Raw genomic sequence first — 20,259 nt, forward strand, 5'->3', positions numbered from 1 at the left:
TCTAAAGGGAAAATTAACAATGTATAGTTTCAAGTTCTATGCTATGGGCATTTAGTGCACTCTTCTGACCTACTAGAACTTGGAGCATATCTAAGTGTCAGGAGGAAATTCATGAGTTAGTTTTAAAGTGTAATAACAGATCTGGATGCTTCCAGAATTAAACATGCTTTAATTGTGATGCTACAAAATAGTCTTCTAATTTGAAAAGAATGTTACAATGTACTATAATAATCCTAAGCTAAAGAAAGCTTACCAAAATGAGTATTATAAGACAATTTTCTCCAGTGACATCGGGACTTATTTTCCAAATTTTTTTTTACAAATTTTTTTGAATTAAGGAGACCATAAGACAATTATGATAATGACAATTATCTTAGAATTAGATAAAATTTGGGGCCAGAGAGATGGCTCAGTGGTTAGAAGCATGCACTGCCCCTCTAGTGGATATGAGTTTGATTCCTAGTACCCATGTTAGCTGGCCTTACAACTGCTTGCTTCTCCAGCTCCAGGGGGTCTGACACTTCTGGTCTCTGCGGGTACTTGCACTCACATGCACATAACCATACACACATGCACAAGTGCACAAAATTACAAATAATAAAAAACTGGAAAGGAATGAGATAAAATTATATATATACATATACATATATATGTGTGTATATCTATGTATCTATTATCTGTATCTTTTGAATCTAGTACCCATCACTAGGATATAATAAAACTATGCGTGAGTAACTGTTCCCCAACTAGCAGAGCTGTAGATGTAGTTCAATGGTAGAGCTAAGATAACAAGACTAAACTGAGGGAGTATAACAGACTAATGAATGCCTACATTATAGCTATTAGCAAAAATGGAGAGGAAGAAGGAACAAATGTGGTGATGAATTTTGTTTCAGAAGAATTTTGAGATGTGTTATGTTCCCAAGACTGGATGGCATAGGCTTTTGTTGTCTGAACTAAAGGTTTTCCGGGATACTCTAGAAGCTTGCTACTTACTATGAGTTTCTTATATTTTCCAGAATGCTTACTTGAACAATACTACGTTTAAAGAGTGATCTAAAAATTCTAGAGTAGCCATAATGACACCATTTGCTTAGGAAACTGGTTTGTATACTTGGGTTGCTTGATAAAAGCATGTTGAAATAGATTTGTATTTCTCATGATTTACTCTGTTTTAGAATTTAAATATTTTTTGATTAGACTCCTGTTGTTGTAAAAATATAAAAACAAAAAAGAGTATTGTTGTCCTTTACCCCGCTAGGTCCACACCGCGGCTAGATATCTTGGCAGAAACACATCCCAACTCCTCTGCGGCCCAGCCGCCGCACTCTTTCCTACACTCAAACCCTCACATAAAAGAACACACAACACAATAATCTTTGACCCAATTGATAAGATATAATTGCCCACTTAAACATACAAAGCCCGGTACCATCCATCCCTTAAGAACGTTAATAACAACCTGTAAATACACAGCACAGAATCTTAACATCACCTGCCATGGCTTCTCCCCCCTCTCTCTCCTCTGTCCTTTCTGATCCAGTCTCCTCCTCTTCCTTCAAACTTTCTCCCGCCCATCCTTCCTTCTCCTCCAATGACAGGCATCCTTCTATCCTGTATCTAGCCCTCACCTGTACTTTACAAATTCAATGGGGAAAAGGTTCTGGTGAAGTGACCTGATTCCTGAGTACATGATTAGGCAGCTATCCTTGGGGCAGTGGAATTAGCATCAAAATACAGATAACTTCAGGGCAAACCACAACATTTCCCCCTTTTTGTCCAGTTAAAAAGCCTTTTCACTTATATATAAATTGAGTACAATTATTACCATTCTACAATTTATAAAGCATATGATATACTCAACACCCAGTCCATCACTATATCAGTTAGACAGAACATTTAATTATTCATTTCAGCCCGAGAAAGGCTTAAAAATCTATATTATATCTTGGCTAGCTTGTATACTATCTGATAACTATCCAATAAAATATGTATATTCAGAGTTAAACAGCCTAATAGGCTATGAGACTATAATCAGTCTTCAACCCCGTCAGAAATCTGAGAATGACCAAATATCTATACACAAAGGAAGCCTAACACAGCTTCCAGAACTGAGAGGTTGTAGAGACAAATCTCCACTAGCACAGTCCCCTGTTAGCAACATGTGAGCTCAAGTCTTCAGCCTTCTGGCTCAAAATCAACTGACAGACTCTTGAAATGCAGATTTTGAAGGGCTGATCACCCTGTCTTGGCAGGGTTTATCAAATGTGCTGCTTTCAGTTATCCAATTGTGTAAGAAGGTGAGGCCAAACTTTGACCACTCAGAGTGAGGCGCAGGTCCTCTTTGCTTTAGGAATAAAAACCCTATTAGCAAGATCAGTCAAACACATGACAGCTACTGCTCCTGAGGATACTCATCCACAGATGGTGGGGATGCAAACTTGCATAGACACCATGGAAATCAATGTGGAGACTTCTTATTAAGATAGGACTCCTGGGTTTGGTCCCCAGCTCCGAAAAAAAGAAAAAAGAAAAAAAAAAAGATAGGACTCAGCTTACTTCGATATCCAGCTGTACCATTTGGTCACATACCCAAAGGCCACTACATCCTACTGCAGAGGTACTTCCTCAGATATGCTCACTCATTACAGTTCTACTCCTAACAGCCAGAAACTGTAAAGTCCCTCCATGCCAGTGACCTGATGACTGCAGGAAGAAAGTGTACAGTGCAGCAGGAACATTACTTGGTCACTGACAAAATGAAATAAGCTGGGATGGTGGCACATGCTTTTAGTCCTAGAACTTGGTAAGCAGAGGCAGGCAGATCTACAGAGTGAGTTCCAGGACATCTAGGGCTGTACACAGAAACCTGTTTCAAAAAAAAGAAACTAACAAAAAGTGAAATCATGAAACTCAAATAGATGCAGCTAGGAAAAATTGCCCTGAGTGAGATGACCCAGACCCCAAAAGACAAGTGTAGACTATATTTGCTTATGTGTGGATATCAGCTGTTAGGTCTTAGATAATCAGGCTATGACCCTAATACCACAGAGTTAAAGTACAGAGGAGGAGCTGTGGGAAGAACTGGGTCACTCTGGGATGGGGCTAGTAGAAAAGCATAGTTATGGATGGATAGGGGCCACTGGAATGGGAGGATGAAGGAAAAGGGAAGAGGGGAGTGAGAGAAAATATGGGGAGGATTAGTTAAAACTTCAGGGCCTTTTGAGGAGTTGTATGGAAATCTAATACATTAGAAGCTTCCTAAAATATATACATGTATGAAGGTGATTTAAATGAAATTGCCAAATACTGGGTAGAGTTAGAGGACCAACTGGACATCTTTTCTTGTCAAATGAAGACTCCAGTTCTGGGACTGGGTTATATCCAATCAAGTTGTGGGCCAAAGGTGCTCTCTGGGAGCCCCTACATAGAACCCAGGCTGTTGCCAAGGCTATTGGATGCTCTCCACACACTGAAGTTAAGGCCCCACTGTTGAAGACACCCACACAACTCAGTGAACATGGAGAAGTCAAGCTGGTGCCTATGTAGAGCTTCTACCCCTACTGACTAGTGTTCAGGGTACTGGAAGGTACTCTGTACTCTACCAAAGGAGAAAGATAAATACCAACTCAGTTACAAAACATCTGATTTACAATGGTTGACCTACAAGCAAATTATGCTAGTTCAATAGTGGCACAAGGGGGAACAAAATACATGATGAAACACAGACGAAAGATGGGGCAGAGACCAAAGGAATGGCCATCCAAAGACTGCCCCACCTGGGAATCCAGCCCATATACAGCCACCAAACCCAGATACTATTGTGGATGCCAAGAAGTGCCTTGTTGACAGGAGCCTGATATAGCTGCCTCCTGAGAGGCTCTGGCAGAGCCTGACAAATACACAGGTTGATAGTCACAGCCAACCATTGGACTGAGTACGGAGACCCCAATAGAGGAGCTAGAAAAAAGACTGAAGGAGGTGAAGGAGTTTGCAACCCCATAGGAAGAACACCAATACCAACCAACCAGATGCCCCAGAGCTCCCAGGGACTAAACCAAGAGTACACATGGAGGGACCCATGGCTCCAGCCATATATGTAGCAGAGGATAGCCTGTCAGGCATCAATGGGAGGAGCGGCCCTTGATCCTGTGAAAACTTGATGCCCCTGAGTTGGGGAATGCCAGGGCAGGGAGGATGTAGGGAGTGGGTTGGTGGGTGGGGAGCAACCTCACAGAAGCAGGGGGAGGGAAGATGGGCTAGGGGGTTGTTGGAGGGGAAACGGGGAAAGGGGATAACATTTGAAATGTAAATAAAGAAAATACCTAATAAAAGAAAAATAGTGGAACAAAACGTGTGGTACTAACCACCCAGTATCTGGCTGAATTTAAGGCTCATCTATGAGATGGAATCCATCCCTGACACTGCCAAGAGACGACGGCTAAGAAAAAAAGTACTTCCGGAGGGATTTTTTTTTAATCTCAAACTGCTTGTCTGGGCTTTTTTTTTTAATTTTAAAACTTTTCCCTTTCCTACCTCATAGGGCTTTTGCTTATATATATTGAGGTTTTGTCTTTGCAGTTTATTGTAATGCTAAGTGCTGGCCCCCAAGATCGGGAGTCTGCACATAGCTTCTGGGAACCTGCCCCCAGTTAATTCTGATTGGCAAATAAAGATGACAGCAGCCAATAGCTGGGGAGAAGAGAGATAGGCGGGGTTTAGGTTTTCTGGGCTAGGGACCAAGTGTCATGGCCTTTGGGCCTAGAGAACATGGCCCTGAGGGTTGCCTGGTTGGAGCCCAAATGAAGCATAGCAGTAACTTAGGAAAGTGGATTCTAACGGCATAGAGAGTAGGCAGTTAGTTGCCCAGCTGTTGTGCTGCTTAAAGCATAATAAAATATAAGGGCCGTATGCGTCATTCATTCGGGAACATAAGTGGTCTACCATGGGTAGAAACCTTGTGCCGGGAGTTTTAATAATTAATTGCTACAGATTATGACTTCTCATTTATGTTTCTATGGGATTTTGTCAATGTGTGTGTCTCTGTGTCTGTATCTGTTTATTGTTCTTTTTCTTTGGCTCTTTGTTTTTCTGTTTGTTTTGTCTTGTACTATTCAAGGTTGTTTGATTTTTATATTATTATTTATTTTAGATTCTTGTTTTTTGATGAGAAAGGATGTGGATTTGGGTAGATGGAGAGGTAGGGAAATCTGGGAGGAACTAGGGGAGGGAAAGCCTAATCTGAATATATTATATGAAAAAATTTATTTTCAATAAACAAAACAAAGCCCTGCCTGGTGGGTCTGCTTGCTTCTCATGCTTGTGAAGGAATAAACATGTTACCCTCTGAAAACAAGTCCAGCCCTGGCAGCATAAGACTGATTCAGTGTTTTTTCATGCATAGTAAAAGACACTAGGATTTGACTTCATAAATGAAATGATTCTATAATTGCAGGTTTTAGAAGGAGAAAGGGCTTTTGTCTGGATATGCAGTCAAGTTTAAGCAATGGTTAGAATGCAAATAACAAGTTAAGTCACACATGTCTGAGTGTAGCCTTTGGAGCACAGTCGGCTCTCAGATGACAGCTTTGAGTCTAATGCTTTACTTCTAGGCCTCCCTCAGAGGATGTGAGGAATTGGTTTTAGGGCCCTAGGAAAAAGCCCAACTATTCATAAAAAGATACAGTATTTGCATGTAATTTGCATACATTTCATATATTTGAGCCATCTCTAGATTACGTATAATACTTCATACAATGTGACTATTATATAAATAATAATAATATGGTATTATTTAGGGAATATCAAGAAAAAGTATCAGTTCATGTTCAATACAAATACAATTCAATATTTTTATCTACAGTTGATTGAATCTGCACATATAAAACCATGGATAAAGCAAGCCCCCATAGTTTGTAATGTGCTCAGACACTTAAATTTTAATGTCCCTGGAAGTTGAGGTTATATCACCTACATTTCTAGAACTTCACTTTTGAAAAGTAGTTTTTGAAAGATGATTTAAGTTTATTAATATGTAAAATAAAAACTAGACAATTTTAGTTATTTTTTGCTGCTCCCTTTCATGCTCATGTCTTCTGAATAGTGTTTATGACTAGCACATATAGTCGATACCTGGAGGTCTGTGGATGTAGTTCAGGAAGTAGAGTGTCTAGAGTGCACGAGACTTTGGGTTCAATCCCCAGCATCAGATGAAATTGGGTGTGGTATCACACGACTACAATTCTAGTATTCAGAAGGTAGAGACAGGAGGATCAGAAGTTCAAGGTCAATCTTAGCTATGTTTGGGGCCAACCTAAGCTACATGAGATTGTTTCAAAAACAAAAATCTAAACAAAATCCCCAATAATCCAAAACCCAAACCAAAGTTTGGAACAAGGATGAATGAACTACTATTGACTACCACAAGGACTTGAGAAACAGGACTTGACAGAATTTTTTCCAGAGGTAAATGATCCCCGTTTCTTTCCTTTTGTTTATAAAATTTACTTTCTCTTGAGGCTGAGAGATAGCTCAGCAGTTAACAACATAGAGGACCCATGGTCAATTCCCAGCACCAACATGGCAGCTCTCAACTGTCTGCAACTACAGTTCCAGGAAATGCAATGTCCTTTCATGGCCTCTAAAAGCAGAAGGCAGGCATATGGTACACAAACATATAGGCAGCCAAAACACTCATTTGCACAAAATAAAAGTTATTTTTATTTATATTATGGTTTTTATTGCTGTGTTGAAACACCATGACCATGCCAACTCTTACAAAGGCAAACGTTTAACTGGGGTGGCTTACAGTTCAGAGTTTAGTGCATTATCATCAGGGCATGAAGCATGGCGGCACACAGGTGGATGTGGTGCTGGAGAGGTACCCGAGACTTCTCCATCTGGATCCTCAGGCAGTAGGAAGAAAGAGTGACACTGGGCCTGAGCTTCTGAAACCTCAAAGTCTACCCCAGTGACACACTTCCTCCAACAAGGCCAACCCTGCTCCAGCAAGGCCACACCTAATAGGAATAATGCCACTCTCTATGAGCCTACAGGGGCCATTTTCATCAAACCATCACATATATATGTATATATGTGTTCTTGTCTTTATATGCACCATGTGGTGTCCACAAAAGCAGAAGACAAGGCCAGATTTCCTGGAACTAGACCTAATATGCTGGGAACAAACTCCAGGTTTTCTGTAAGAGTAATAAGTACCCTTACCTGCTGAGCTATCTCTTTAACCCTAGGGCCTTGATTTCTATGAAGATAATGAAAATCAAGACACATCTGCTGCTCATCAATGAGTGAGCAATAGAGGATTTGCAATTCTGAGTGCATGCAATGATAGTTCAAAGATTACTAATCATAGTATAACTTGACAAGTTCCTAAGCATGGTTTATTTCTGAGTAGTTAGCATGATATACAAGACCCTATTTAGACAGACTTTAATTGCAAGTCTGTTTTATACAAAATAGAGTAAACTACTTTGCAAATAACAGAAAAAATGTTCAACATTATATACTGTTGGTTACATTTACCCACAGTACATAAAGGTATTTGGTTTAAATGATTTTTAACGAAAAAAGATCAACTGGCAGATGCATATGAAAATGTTCTATAAAAAAAGTTTGGGGATATTTCCTCCAGTAATTTAGAAGACAATAAAGGGAGCTGAATTCTCTGTAATAGGTCTACCCAATACAAGCAAACATGACATATAATTTAAAAAGTAATATTTTAAAGTGATGGGTACATTAAATTGATTGTATGGTGTTAGATTTATTATATTCCAAGTCAGAGTAAGTGTTTATTGTTATATTTTAAAGGTTAAGATATCTTTTTACATTGAAAAAATTTCATATATTCTGATCACTACCCCAACCCCAACTTTTCCAGATTTTCCCCAACCCACACAACTCTACCATTTCTCTTTTATATTTTTGGGTTATTTTCTCTAAAACAAGTTTTAGCTTCCGAGGTCTTGTCAAAAATTAACACTTGCACTCTCTCCCACATCTCTGCCTTTTTCATATAATGGTGTGCTCAGAAGACCGGGCCACTCCCGTGCTCACTAGTGCCAGCACACACAGGGCAGCACTGCAGATGGCGAGCGGAGGCTGCACTCTACACTTACTCTCACAAAGTCAATGAGATAAAAAGCCAGGGGTGGTGGTACGTGCTCATAAGCCCAAGATTCTAGAGGTGGAGGCAGACTGATCAAGGGTTCAGAGCCATTTCCTGCTAAACAGCAAGTTCGTGGCCTGTGTGAACTACTTGAGACCCTATCTTAACTTTCCCCCATCAATAAAGACAGAAATATAGTAACTTTAGTTACATAGTAACATCTGAGCTAAATATTTGATGTGGAAAGAACTAAATATTAACAACGAATTACAATTTTGTATATTACAAATTAGATTTTGGTCATCTTCCTTCAGTTAGAAATATATACACAAAATTCTGCTCTTCAAAATCTATGTGGTGATCTATCAGTTGCTTGATACTTTCAACAAAGGTTAATGTATGAAATAAACCTCCAAAACCCACCTGTCAAAAATAATATCTCTAGCCTTGTATTTTGTCTAAACTTAGAATTGGTTATAGAATTTTTAAAGCACATTGCTTGTTAATAATATATTAATGTCATGATAGTTCTAATTAATATATATTTTCTGTTATTCTGTCACTGAGAAGGAGCAATAAAATAGACATTGTGGGTGGACAGAGGGAGGGGACTGAGCGAGGGTGGTTGTTGAGATGGGAAAAGGAGGAATCAGGTTGGGAGAAGATGGAGGGAGAGGGTACTGGGAGAGACAGTTGGAATGAGGCGGGAGGGGGAGTGAGACTTCTGGAATGAGCTAGAAACTTAGGGCAATGGAAACTCTCAGGAATCTCTGAGGGTGACCCTAGCTAAGACTCCTAGCAATGGGGTATGTGGACCCTCAACTGGCCATCTCCTGTAACTAGGCAAGATTTCCAATTGAGGGATTGGGACACCAACACAGCCATTCAACCTACAATTTGTCCTGCCTAAAATTTGTGCGGGGGTAAAGATGGAGCAGAAATTGAGGGAATGGCCAGTCAATGACTGGTCCAGCCTGAGACTCATACTGTTAGAGTGAGCCTGACAACGTGCAGATAGGAGCCTAGTGTAATCGTCATTACATAGGGTTCACCTAGTGACTGGTGAAAACAGATGCAGAGCTCCACAGCCAAACATAAGGTGGAGCTTGGGGAATCCTGCGGAAGAGGAGGATGAAGAAGAGGAGGAAGAAGAAGAGGAGGAGGAGGAGGAAGAGGAGGAGGAGGAAGAAGAGGAGGAGGAGGAAGAGGAAGAGGAGGAAGAAGAGGAGGAAGAGGAAGAGGAGGAGGGGATTTTAGATTTCTAAACTAAGGTTAAGGACACCACAAGAAAATCTACAGAATCAACTAATCTGGGCCCATAGGGGCTCACATAGACTGAATTGCCAACCAGGGAGCTTGCATGGGACTGACTTAGGCCCTCTGCACATATCAGGCAAGCTACACAACAGTTGGGTAGCTTGGTCTTCATGTGGGACTCCTAATAGCAGGAGCAGGGGCTGTCTCTGACTCCACTGCCTACCTTTGGATCCCTTCCCCCTGGGCTGCCTCTTTAACCCTTAATAGGAGAAGATGCACCTAGTCTCACTACAACTTGATATGCCAAGGCGGGTGATATCCATGGGAGGCCTCCTGTAGTGATAATTTTGGTTTCTGTAAAAACACAGAAAGGTAATGGGAATATGTTTTTGTTCTAATCCCAGGTGTGGGATGTATATGGGACTGCTTTAGATTGTCCATAGCTGCTGACAGATTTGCCCCTTACTCTAGCAGAGGTGTGATTCTTACAGCTGCAGACAGTGTCTGCAAGTGTTTGACATTTGTAATTCTGAGGACTCTTGAGAAGGTATCAAAAGACTAGAGCCACTTCCGGTTTCTAGCTGGGGCCCGAACCTCGCTGATCCTGGCCCACAGCTCCTTGCTCCCAAACCCCGTGGGAGAGAGAGCTCATCACCCAGACAGGTGGGCACTCCTGATACTGCAGGGCAGGAGAGACTTCCAGTACTGCCCACCCTTTCCCACATCCTTGGCCCAAGAGGAAACTGTATCGGGCCTCTGGGAACAGGAAGATAGGGGCACTCAAGCTGTAGGAACGCTGTGGTCCAGACTCTGCCCGGATATGAAGGGACCCGGTCAAACAGCTCCCTGCACACAAATCCTGTGGGAGGGAGAGCTAGACCTTCAGAGGGGCAGACATGCCTGGGAAGCCAAAGGAGACTACTCTCTGCCCACATTTCTGACTCTAGAGGAATACGCCTGGGCCCCCTGTGCACAGGGACCCGAGAGAAGGTGGGGCAGGCCCTTCTGGTTGCTGCCCTCACAGAGAGCTGAAACCCGCTCTAAGGAGCAACTTCAGGCCTGAGGCTAGAGGTAAGACCAACTATTCTGCTCCAAGTGACCTGCCTGGTGGACTCAGGACACACGCCCCACAGGAACAGCTGAAGACCAGTAGACAGGAATGACTACATGCCTGAAAGCAGAACACTCTGTTCCCATAACTGGCTGAAAGAAAACAGGAAAACAGGTCTACAGCACTCCTGACACACAGGCCTATAGGATGGTCTAGCCACTGTCAGAAATAGCAGAACAAAGTAACACCAGAGATAATCTGATGGTGAGAGGCAAGCATAGGAACCCAAGCAACAGAAACCAAGACTACATGGCATCATCGGAGCCCAATTCTCCAACCAAAGCACTGAATATCCAAACACACCAGAAAAGCAGGATCTAGATTTAAAATCACATTTGATCATGATGATGGAGGACTTCAAGAAAGACATAAAGAACTCCCTTAGAGAAATGCAGGAAAACACAAATAAACAAGCAGAAGCCTAGAGAAAGGAAATGCAAAAATCCCTGAAAGAATTACAGGAAAACACAATCAAACACGTGAAGGAATTAAAAATGGAAATAGAAGCAATAAAGAAAGGACACAGGGAAACAACCCTGGATATAGAAAACCAAAGGAAGAGACAAGGAGCCATAGATACAAGCATCACCAACAGAATGCAAGAGATAGGAGAGAGAATCTCAGGAGCAAAAGATTACATAGAAATCATCGAAATAACTGTCAATATAATGTAAAACGGAAAAAGCTACTGGCCCAAAACATACAGGAAATCCAGGACACAATGAAGAGATCAAAGCTAAGGTTAATAGGTATAGAAGAGAGTGAACATTGCCGGCTCAAAGGACCAGTAAATATCTTCAACAAAATCATAGAAGAAAACTTCCCTAACCTAAAGAAAGAGATGCCTATAAACATACAATAAGCATACAGAACTCCAAATAGATTGGACCAGAAAAGAAACTCCTCCTGTCACATAATAGTCAAAACACAAAATGCACAAAACAAAGAAAGAATATTAAAAGCAGTAAGGGAAAAAAGTCAAGTAACATATAAAGGCAGACCTATCAGAATCACACCAGACTTCTCACCAGAGACGATGAAAGCCAGAAGATCCTGGACAGATGTCATAAAGACCCTAAGAGAACACAAATGCCAGCCCCGGTTACTGTATCCAGCAAAACTCTCAATTAACATAGATGGAGAAACCAAGATATTCCATGACAAAACCAAATTTACACAGTATCTTTCTACAAATCCAGCCCTACAAAGGATAATAAATGGTGGAGCCCAACACAAGGAGGCAAGCTACACCCTAGAAAAAGCAAAAAACTAATCATTTTGCAACAAAACAAAGAGAAGACAAGCACACAAACATAGTCTCACATCCAAACACAAATATAACAGGGAGCAACAACCACTATTCCTTAATATCTCTCAACATCAATGGACTCAATTCCCCAATAAAAAGACACAGATTAACAAACTGGATACACAAGGAGGACCCAACATTTTGCTGCCTACAGGAAACACACCTCAGAGACAAAGACAGACACTACCTCAGAATAAAAGGCTGGAAAACAACTTTCCAAGCAAATGGTCTGAAGAAGCAAGCTGGAGTAGCCATTCTAATATCGAATAAAATTGATTTTCAACTAAAAGTCATCAAAAAAGATAAGGAAGGACACTTCATATTCATCAAAGGAAAAATCAACCAAGATGAACTCTCAATCCTAAATATCTATGCCCCAAATACAAGGGCACCTACATATGTAAAAGAAACCTTACTAAAGCTCAAAACACACATTGGACCTCACACAATAATAGTGGGAGATTTCAACACCCCACTCTCATCAATGGACAGATCATGGAAACAGAAATTAAACAGAGATGTAGACAGACTAAGAGAAGTCATGAGCCAAATGGACCTAACGGATATTTATAGAACATTCTATCCTAAAGCAAAAGGATATACCTTCTTCTCAGCTCCTCATGGTACTTTCTCCAAAATTGACCATATAATTGGTCAAAAAACGGGCCTCAACAGGTAAGAAAGATAGAAATAATCCCATGCGTGCTATCGGACCACCACGGCCTAAAACTGGTCTTCAATAACAATCAAGGAAGAATGTCCACATATACTTGGAAATTGAACAATGCTCTACTCAAGGATAACCTGGTCAAGGAAGAAATAAAGAAAGAAATTAAAAACTTTGTAGAATTTAATGAAAATGAAGGTACAACATACCCAAACTTATGGGACACAATGAAAGCTGTGCTAAGAGGAAAACTCATAGCGCTGAGTGCCTGCAGAAAGAAACAGGAAAGAGCATATGTCAGCAGCTTGACAGCACACCTAAAAGCTCTAGAACAAAAAGAAGCAAATACACCCAGGAGGAGTAGAAGGCAGGAAATAATCAAACTCAGAGCTGAAATCAACCAAGTAGAAACAAAAAGGACCATAGAAAGAATCAACAGAACCAAAAGTTGGTTCTTTGAGAAAATCAACAAGATAGATAAACCCTTAGCCAGACTAACGAGAGAACACAGAGAGTGCGTCCAAATTAACAAAATCAGAAATGAAAAGGGAGACATAACTACAGATTCAGAGGAAATTCAAAAAATCATCAGATCTTACTACAAAAACCTATATTCAACAAAACTTGAAAATCTTCAGGAAATGGACAATTTCCTAGACAGATACCAGGTACCGAAGTTAAATCAGGAACAGATAAACCAGTTAAACAACCCCATAACTCCTAAGGAAATAGAAGCAGTCATTAAAGGTCTCCCAACCAAAAAGAGCCCAGGTCCAGGCGGGTTTAGTGCAGAATTCTATCAAACCTTCATAGAAGACCTCATACCAATATTATCCAAACTATTCCACAAAAAAAGATAAGGAAGGACACTTCATATTCATCAAAGGAAAAATGCACCAATATGAACTCTCAGTCCTAAATAGCTATTATCTGTATGTATATGATGCCCCAAATACAAGGGCACCTACATACAGAAAAGAAACCTTACTAAAGCTCAAAGCACACATTGCACCTCACACAATAGTAGAAGATTTTAATACCCCACTCTCATCAAAGGGCAGATCATGGAAACAGTAATTAAAAAGAGACATAGATAGACTAAGAGAAGTCATGAACCAAATGGATTTAACATATTTTTTTTTTTTTATTAACTTGAGTATTTCTTATATACATTTCGAGTGTTATTCCCTTTCCCGGTTTCCGGGCAAACATCCCCCTCCCCCCTCCCCTTCCTTATGGGTGTTCCCCTCCCAACCCTACCCCCATTGCCGCCCTACCCCCATAGACTAGTTCACTGGGGGTTCAGTCTTAGCAGGACCCAGGGCTTCCCCTTCCACTGGTGCTCTTACTAGGATATTCATTGCTACCTATGGGGTCAGAGTCCAGGGTCAGTCCATGTATAGTCTTTAGGTAGTGGCTTAGTCCCTGGAAGCTCTGGTTGCTTGGCATTGTTGTACTTTTGGGGTCTCGAGCCCCTTCAAGCTCTTCCAGTTCTTTCTCTGATTCCTTCAATAGGGGACCTATTCTCAGTTCAGTGGTTTGCTGCTGGCATTCGCCTCTATATATGCTGTATTCTGGCTGTGTCTCTCAGGAGCGATCTACATCCGGCTCCTGTCGGTCTGCACTTCTTTGCTTCATCCATCTTGTCTAATTGGGTGGCTGTATATGTATGGGCCACATGTGGGGCAGGCTCTGAATGGGTGTTCCTTCAGTCTCTGTTTTAATCTTTGCCTCTCCCTTCCCTGCCAAGGGTATTCTTTTTCCTCATTTAAAGAAGGAGTGAAGCATTCACATTTTGATCATCCGTCTTGAGTTTCGTTTGTTCTAGGGATCTAGGGTAATTCAAGCATTTGGGCTAATAGCCACTTATCAATGAGTGCATACCATGTATGTCTTTCTGTGATTGGGTTACCTCACTCAGGATGATATTTTCCAGTTCCAACCATTTGCCTACGAATTTCATAAACTCGTTGTTTTTGATAGCTGAGTAATATTCCATTGTGTAGATGTACCACATTTTCTGTATCCATTCCTCTGTTGAAGGGCATCTGGGTTCTTTCCATTTTCTGGCTATTATAAATAAGGCTGCGATGAACATAGTGGAGCACGTGTCTCTTTTATATGTTGAGGCATCTTTTGGGTATATGCCCAAGAGAGGTATAGCTGGATCCTCAGGCAGTTCAATGTCCAATTTTCTGAGGAACCTCCAGACTGATTTCCAGAATGGTTTTCCCAGTCTGCAATCCCACCAACAATGGAGGAGTGTTCCTCTTTCTCCACATCCTCGCCAGCATCTGCTGTCACCTGAGTTTTTGATCTTAGCCAATCGCACTGGTGTGAGGTGAAATCTCAGGGTTGTTTTGATTTGCATTTCCCTTATGACTAAAGATGTTGAACATTTCTTTAGGTGTTTCTCAGCCATTCGGCATTCCTCAGCTGTGAATTCGTTGTTTAGCTCTGAACCCCATTTTTTAATAGGGTTATTTGTTTCCCTGCGGTCTAACTTCTTGAGTTCTTTGTATGTTTTGGATATAAGGCCTCTATCTGTTGTAGGATTGGTAAAGATCTTTTCCCAATCTGTTGGTTGCCGTTTTGTCCTAACCACCGTGTCCTTTGCCTTACAGAAGCTTTGCAGTTTTATGAGATCCCATTTGTCGATTCTTGATCTTAGAGCATAAGCCATTGGTGTTTTGTTCAGGAATTTTTTTCCAGTGCCCATGTGTTCCAGATGCTTCCCTAGTTTTTCTTCTATTAGTTTGAGTGTGTCTGGTTTGATGTGGAGGTCCTTGATCCACTTGGACTTAAGCTTTGTACAGGGTGATAAGCATGGATCGATCTGCATTCTTCTACATGTTGCCCTCCAGTTGAACCAGCACCATTTGCTGAAAATGCTATCTTTTTTCCATTGGATGGTTTTGGCTCCTTTGTCAAAAATCAAGTGACCATAGGTGTGTGGGTTCATTTCTGGGTCTTCAATTCTATTCCATTGGTCTATCTGTCTGTCTCTGTACCAATACCATGCAGTTTTTATCACTATTGCTCTGTAATACTGCTTGAGTTCAGGGATAGTGATTCCCCCTGAAGTCCTTTTATTGTTGAGGATAGCTTTAGCTATCCTGGGTTTTTTGTTATTCCAGATGAATTTGCAAATTGTTCTGTCTAACTCTTTGAAGAATTGGATTGGTATTTTGATGGGGATTGCATTGAATCTGTAGATTGCTTTTGGTAAAATGGCCATTTTTACTATATTAATCCTGCCAATCCATGAACATGGGAGATCTTTCCATCTTCTGAGGTCTTCTTCAATTTCTTTCCTCAGTGTCTTGAAGTTCTTATTGTACAGATCTTTTACTTGCTTGGTTAAAGTCACACCGAGGTACTTTATATTATTTGGGTCTATTATGAAGGGTGTCGTTTCCCTAATTTCTTTCTCGGCTTGTTTCTCTTTTGTATAGAGGAAGGCAACTGATTTATTTGAGTTAATTTTATACCCAGCCACTTTGCTGAAGTTGTTTATCAGCTTTAGTAGTTCTCTGGTGGAACTTTTGGGATCACTTAAATATACTATCATGTCATCTGCAAATAGTGATATTTTGACCTCTTCTTTTCCGATCTGTATCCCTTTGATCTCCTTTTGTTGTCTGATTGCTCTGGCTAGAACTTCAAGAACTATATTGAATAAGTAGGGAGAGAGTGGGCAGCCTTGTCTAGTCCCTGATTTTAGTGGGATTGCTTCAAGTTTCTCTCCATTTAGTTTAATGTTAGCAACTGGTTTGCTGTATATGGCTTTTACTATGTTTAGGTATAGGCCTTGAATTCCTATTCTTTCCAGGACTTTTATCATGAAGGGGTGTTGAATTTTGTCAAATGCTTTCTCAGCATCTAATGAAATGATCATGTGGTTCTGTTCTTTCAGTTTGTTTATATAATGGATCACGTTGATGGTTTTCCGTATATTAAACCATCCCTGCATGCCTGGGATGAAGCCTACTTGATCATGGTGGATGATTGTTTTGATGTGCTCTTGAATTCGGTTTGCCAGAATTTTATTGAGTATTTTTGCGTCGATATTCATAAGGGAAATTGGTCTGAAGTTCTCTTTCTTTGTTGTGTCTTTGTGTGGTTTAGGTATAAGAGTAATTGTGGCTTCGTAGAAGGAATTCGGTAGGGCTCCATCTGTTTCAATTTTGTGGAATAGTTTGGATAATATTGGTATGAGGTCTTCTATGAAGGTTTGATAGAATTCTGCACTAAACCCGTCTGGACCTGGGCTCTTTTTGGTTGGGAGACCTTTAATGACTGCTTCTATTTCCTTAGGAGTTATGGGGTTGTTTAACTGGTTTATCTGTTCCTGATTTAACTTCGATACCTGGTATCTGTCTAGGAAATTGTCCATTTCCTGCAGATTTTCAAGTTTTGTTGAATATAGGTTTTTATAGTAAGATCTGATGATTTTTTGAATTTCCTCTCAATCTGTAGTTATGTCTCCGTTTTCGTTTCTGATTTTGTTAATTTGGACGCACTCTCTGTGTCCTCTCGTTAGTCTGGCTAAGGGTTTATCTATCTTGTTGATTTTCTCAAAGAACCAACTTTTGGTTCTGTTGATTCTTTCTATGGTCCTTTTTGTTTCTACTTGGTTGATTTCAGCTCTGAGTTTGATTATTTCCTGCCTTCTACTCCTCCTGGGTGTATTTGCTTCTTTTTGTTCTAGAGCTTTTAGGTGTGCTGTCAAGCTGCTGACATATGCTCTTTCCTGTTTCTTTCTGCAGGCACTCAGCACTATGAGTTTTCCTCTTAGCACAGCTTTCATTGTGTCCCATAAGTTTGAGTATGTTGTATCTTCATTTTCACTAAATTCTAAAAAGTTTTTAATTTCTTTCTTTATTTCTTCCTTGACCAGGTTATCATTGAGTAGAGCATTGTTCAATTTCCACGTATATGTGGGCTTTCTTCCCTTATTGTTATTGAAGACCAGTTTTAGGCCGTGGTCGTCCGATAGCACGCATGGGATTATTTCTATCTTTCTGTACCTGTTGAGGCCCGTTTTTTGACCAATTATATGGTCAATTTTGGAGAAAGTACCATGAGGAGCTGAGAAGAAGGTATATCCTTTTGCTTTACGATAGAATGTTCTATAAATATCCGTTAAGTCCATTTGGCTCATGACTTCTCTTAGTCTGTCTACATCACTGTTTAATTTCTGTTTCCATGATCTGTCCATTGATGAGAGTGGGGTGTTGAAATCTCCCACTATTATTGTGTGAGGTGCAATGTGTGTTTTGAGCTTTAGTAAGGTTTCTTTTACGTATGTAGGTGCCCTTGTATTTGGGGCATAGATATTTAGGATTGAGAGTTCATCTTGGTTGATTTTTCCTTTGATGAATATGAAGTGTCCTTCCTTATCTTTTTTGATGACTTTTAGTTGGAAATTGATTTTATTTGATATTAGAATGGCTACTCCAGCTTGCTTCTTCTGACCATTTGCTTGGAAAGTTGTTTTCCAGCCTTTCACTCTGAGGTAGTGTCTGTCTTTGTCTCTGAGGTGTGTTTCCTGTAGGCAGCAGAATGCAGGGTCCTCGTTGCGTATCCAGTTTGTTAATCTATGTCTTTTTATTGGGGAGTTGAGGCCATTGATATTGAGAGATATTAAGGAATAGTGATTATTGCTTCCCGTTATATTCATATTTGGATGTGAGGTTATGTTTGTGTGCTTTCATTCTCTTTGTTTTGTTGCCAAGACGATTAGTTTCTTGCTTCTTCTAGGGTATAGCTTGCCTCCTTATGTTGGGCTTTACCATTTATTATCCTTAGTAGTGCTGGATTTGTAGAAAGATATTGTGTAAATTTGGTTTTGTCATGGAATATCTTGGTTTCTCCATCAATGTTAATTGAGAGTTTTGCAGGATACAGTAACCTGGGCTGGCATTTGTGTTCTCTTAGGGTCTGTATGACATCAGTCCAGGATCTTCTGGCCTTCATAGTTTCTGGCGAGAAGTCTGGTGTGATTCTGATAGGTCTCCCTTTATATGTTACTTGACCTTTTTCCCTTACTGCTTTTAATATTCTTTCTTTATTTTGTGCGTTTGGTGTTTTGACAATTATGTGACGGGAGGTGTTTCTTTTCTGGTCCAATCTATTTGGAGTTCTGTAGGCTTCTTGTATGTCTATGGGTATCTCTTTTTTTAGGTTAGGGAAGTTTTCTTCTATGATTTTGTTGAAGATATTTACTGGTCCTTTGAGCTGGGAGTCTTCACTCTCTTCTATACCTATTATCCTTAGGTTTGATCTTCTCATTGAGTCCTGGATTTCCTGTATGTTTTGGACCAGTAGCTTTTTCCGCTTTACATTATCTTTGACAGTTGAGTCAATGATTTCTATGGAATCTTCTGCTCCTGAGATTCTCTCTTCCATCTCTTGTATTCTGTTGGTGAAGCTTGTATCTACAGCTCCTTGTCTCTTCTTTTGGTTTTCTATATCCAGGGTTGTTTCCATGTGTTCTTTCTTGATTGCTTCTATTTCCATTTTTAATTCCTTCAACTGTTTGATTGTGTTTTCCTGGAATTCTTTCAGGGATTTTTGCGATTCCTCTCTGTAGGCTTTTACTTGTTTATTAATGTTTTCCTGTGCTTCCCTAAGTGTGTTCATGTCTTTCTTGAAGTCCTCCAGCATCATGATCAAATATGATTTTGAAACTAGATCTTGCTTTTCTGGTGTGTTTGGATAACCATGTTTGTTTTGGTGGGAGAATTGGGCTCCGATGATGGCATGTAGTCTTGGTTTCTGTTGCTTGGGTTCCTGCGCTTGCCTCTCGCCATCAGATTATCTCTAGTGTTACTTTGTTCTGCTATTTCTGACAGTGGCTAGACTGTCCTATAAGCCTGTGTGTCAGGAGTGCTGTAGACCTGTTTTCCTCTCTTTCAGTCAGTTATGGGGACAGAGTGTTCTGCTTTCGGGCGTGTAGTTTTTCCTCTCTACAGGTCTTCAGCTGTTCCTGTGGGCCTGTGTCTTGAGTTCACCAGGCAGCTTTCTTGCAGCAGAAAATTTGGTCTTACCTGTGGTCCCGAGGCTCAGGTTTGCTCGTGGGGTGCTGCCCAGGGGCTCTCTGCAGCGGCAGCACCCAGGAAGACCTGTGCCGCCCCTTCCGGGAGCTTCAGTGCACCAGGGTTCCAGATGGTCTTTGGCTTTTTCCTCTGGCGTCCGAGATGTGTGTGCAGGGAGCAGTCTCTTCTGGTTTCCCAGGCTTGTCTGCCTCTCTGAAGGTTTAGCTCTCCCTCCCACGGGATTTGGGTGCAGAGAACTGTTTATCCGGTCTGTTTCCTTCAGGGTCCGGCGGTGTCTCTGGCAGGGGTCCTGCCGCTCCTGGGCCCTCCCCCACGGGAGCCCAGAGGCCTTATACAGTTTCCTCTTGGGCCAGGGATGTGGGCAGGGGTGAGCAGTGTTGGTGGTCTCTTCCGCTCTGCAGCCTCAGGAGTGCCCACCTGACCAGGCGGTTGGGTCTCTCTCTCACCGGGTCTGGGAGCAGAGGATTTAACAGATATTTATAGAACATTCCATCCCAAAACAAAAGGATATACTTTCTTCTCACCACCTCATGGTGCTTTCTCCAAAAGTGGCCATATAATCGGTCATAAAACAGGGCTCAACATATACAGAAAGATAGAAATAATCCCACACGTGCTATCAGACCACCACAGACTAAAGCTGATGTTCAATAACAATAAGGAAAGAACACCCACATATACATGGAAGTTGAATAACACTCTACTCAATGATAACCTGGTCAATGA

At 41.0% G+C, this 20,259-nt stretch overlaps 1 protein-coding gene across 5 annotated transcripts in view; it reads right to left on the reverse strand.

Moving 5' to 3' along the window:
• Nucleotides 1-20,259, reverse strand: part of Boll (boule RNA binding protein) — a 129,162-nt gene that overhangs the window by 5,126 nt on the left and 103,777 nt on the right.

Source organism: Rattus norvegicus, chromosome 9, assembly GCF_021556685.1.
Source record: "Rattus norvegicus strain SHRSP/BbbUtx chromosome 9, alternate assembly SHRSP_T2T, whole genome shotgun sequence".
Taxonomy (NCBI): Eukaryota; Metazoa; Chordata; class Mammalia; order Rodentia; family Muridae; genus Rattus; species Rattus norvegicus.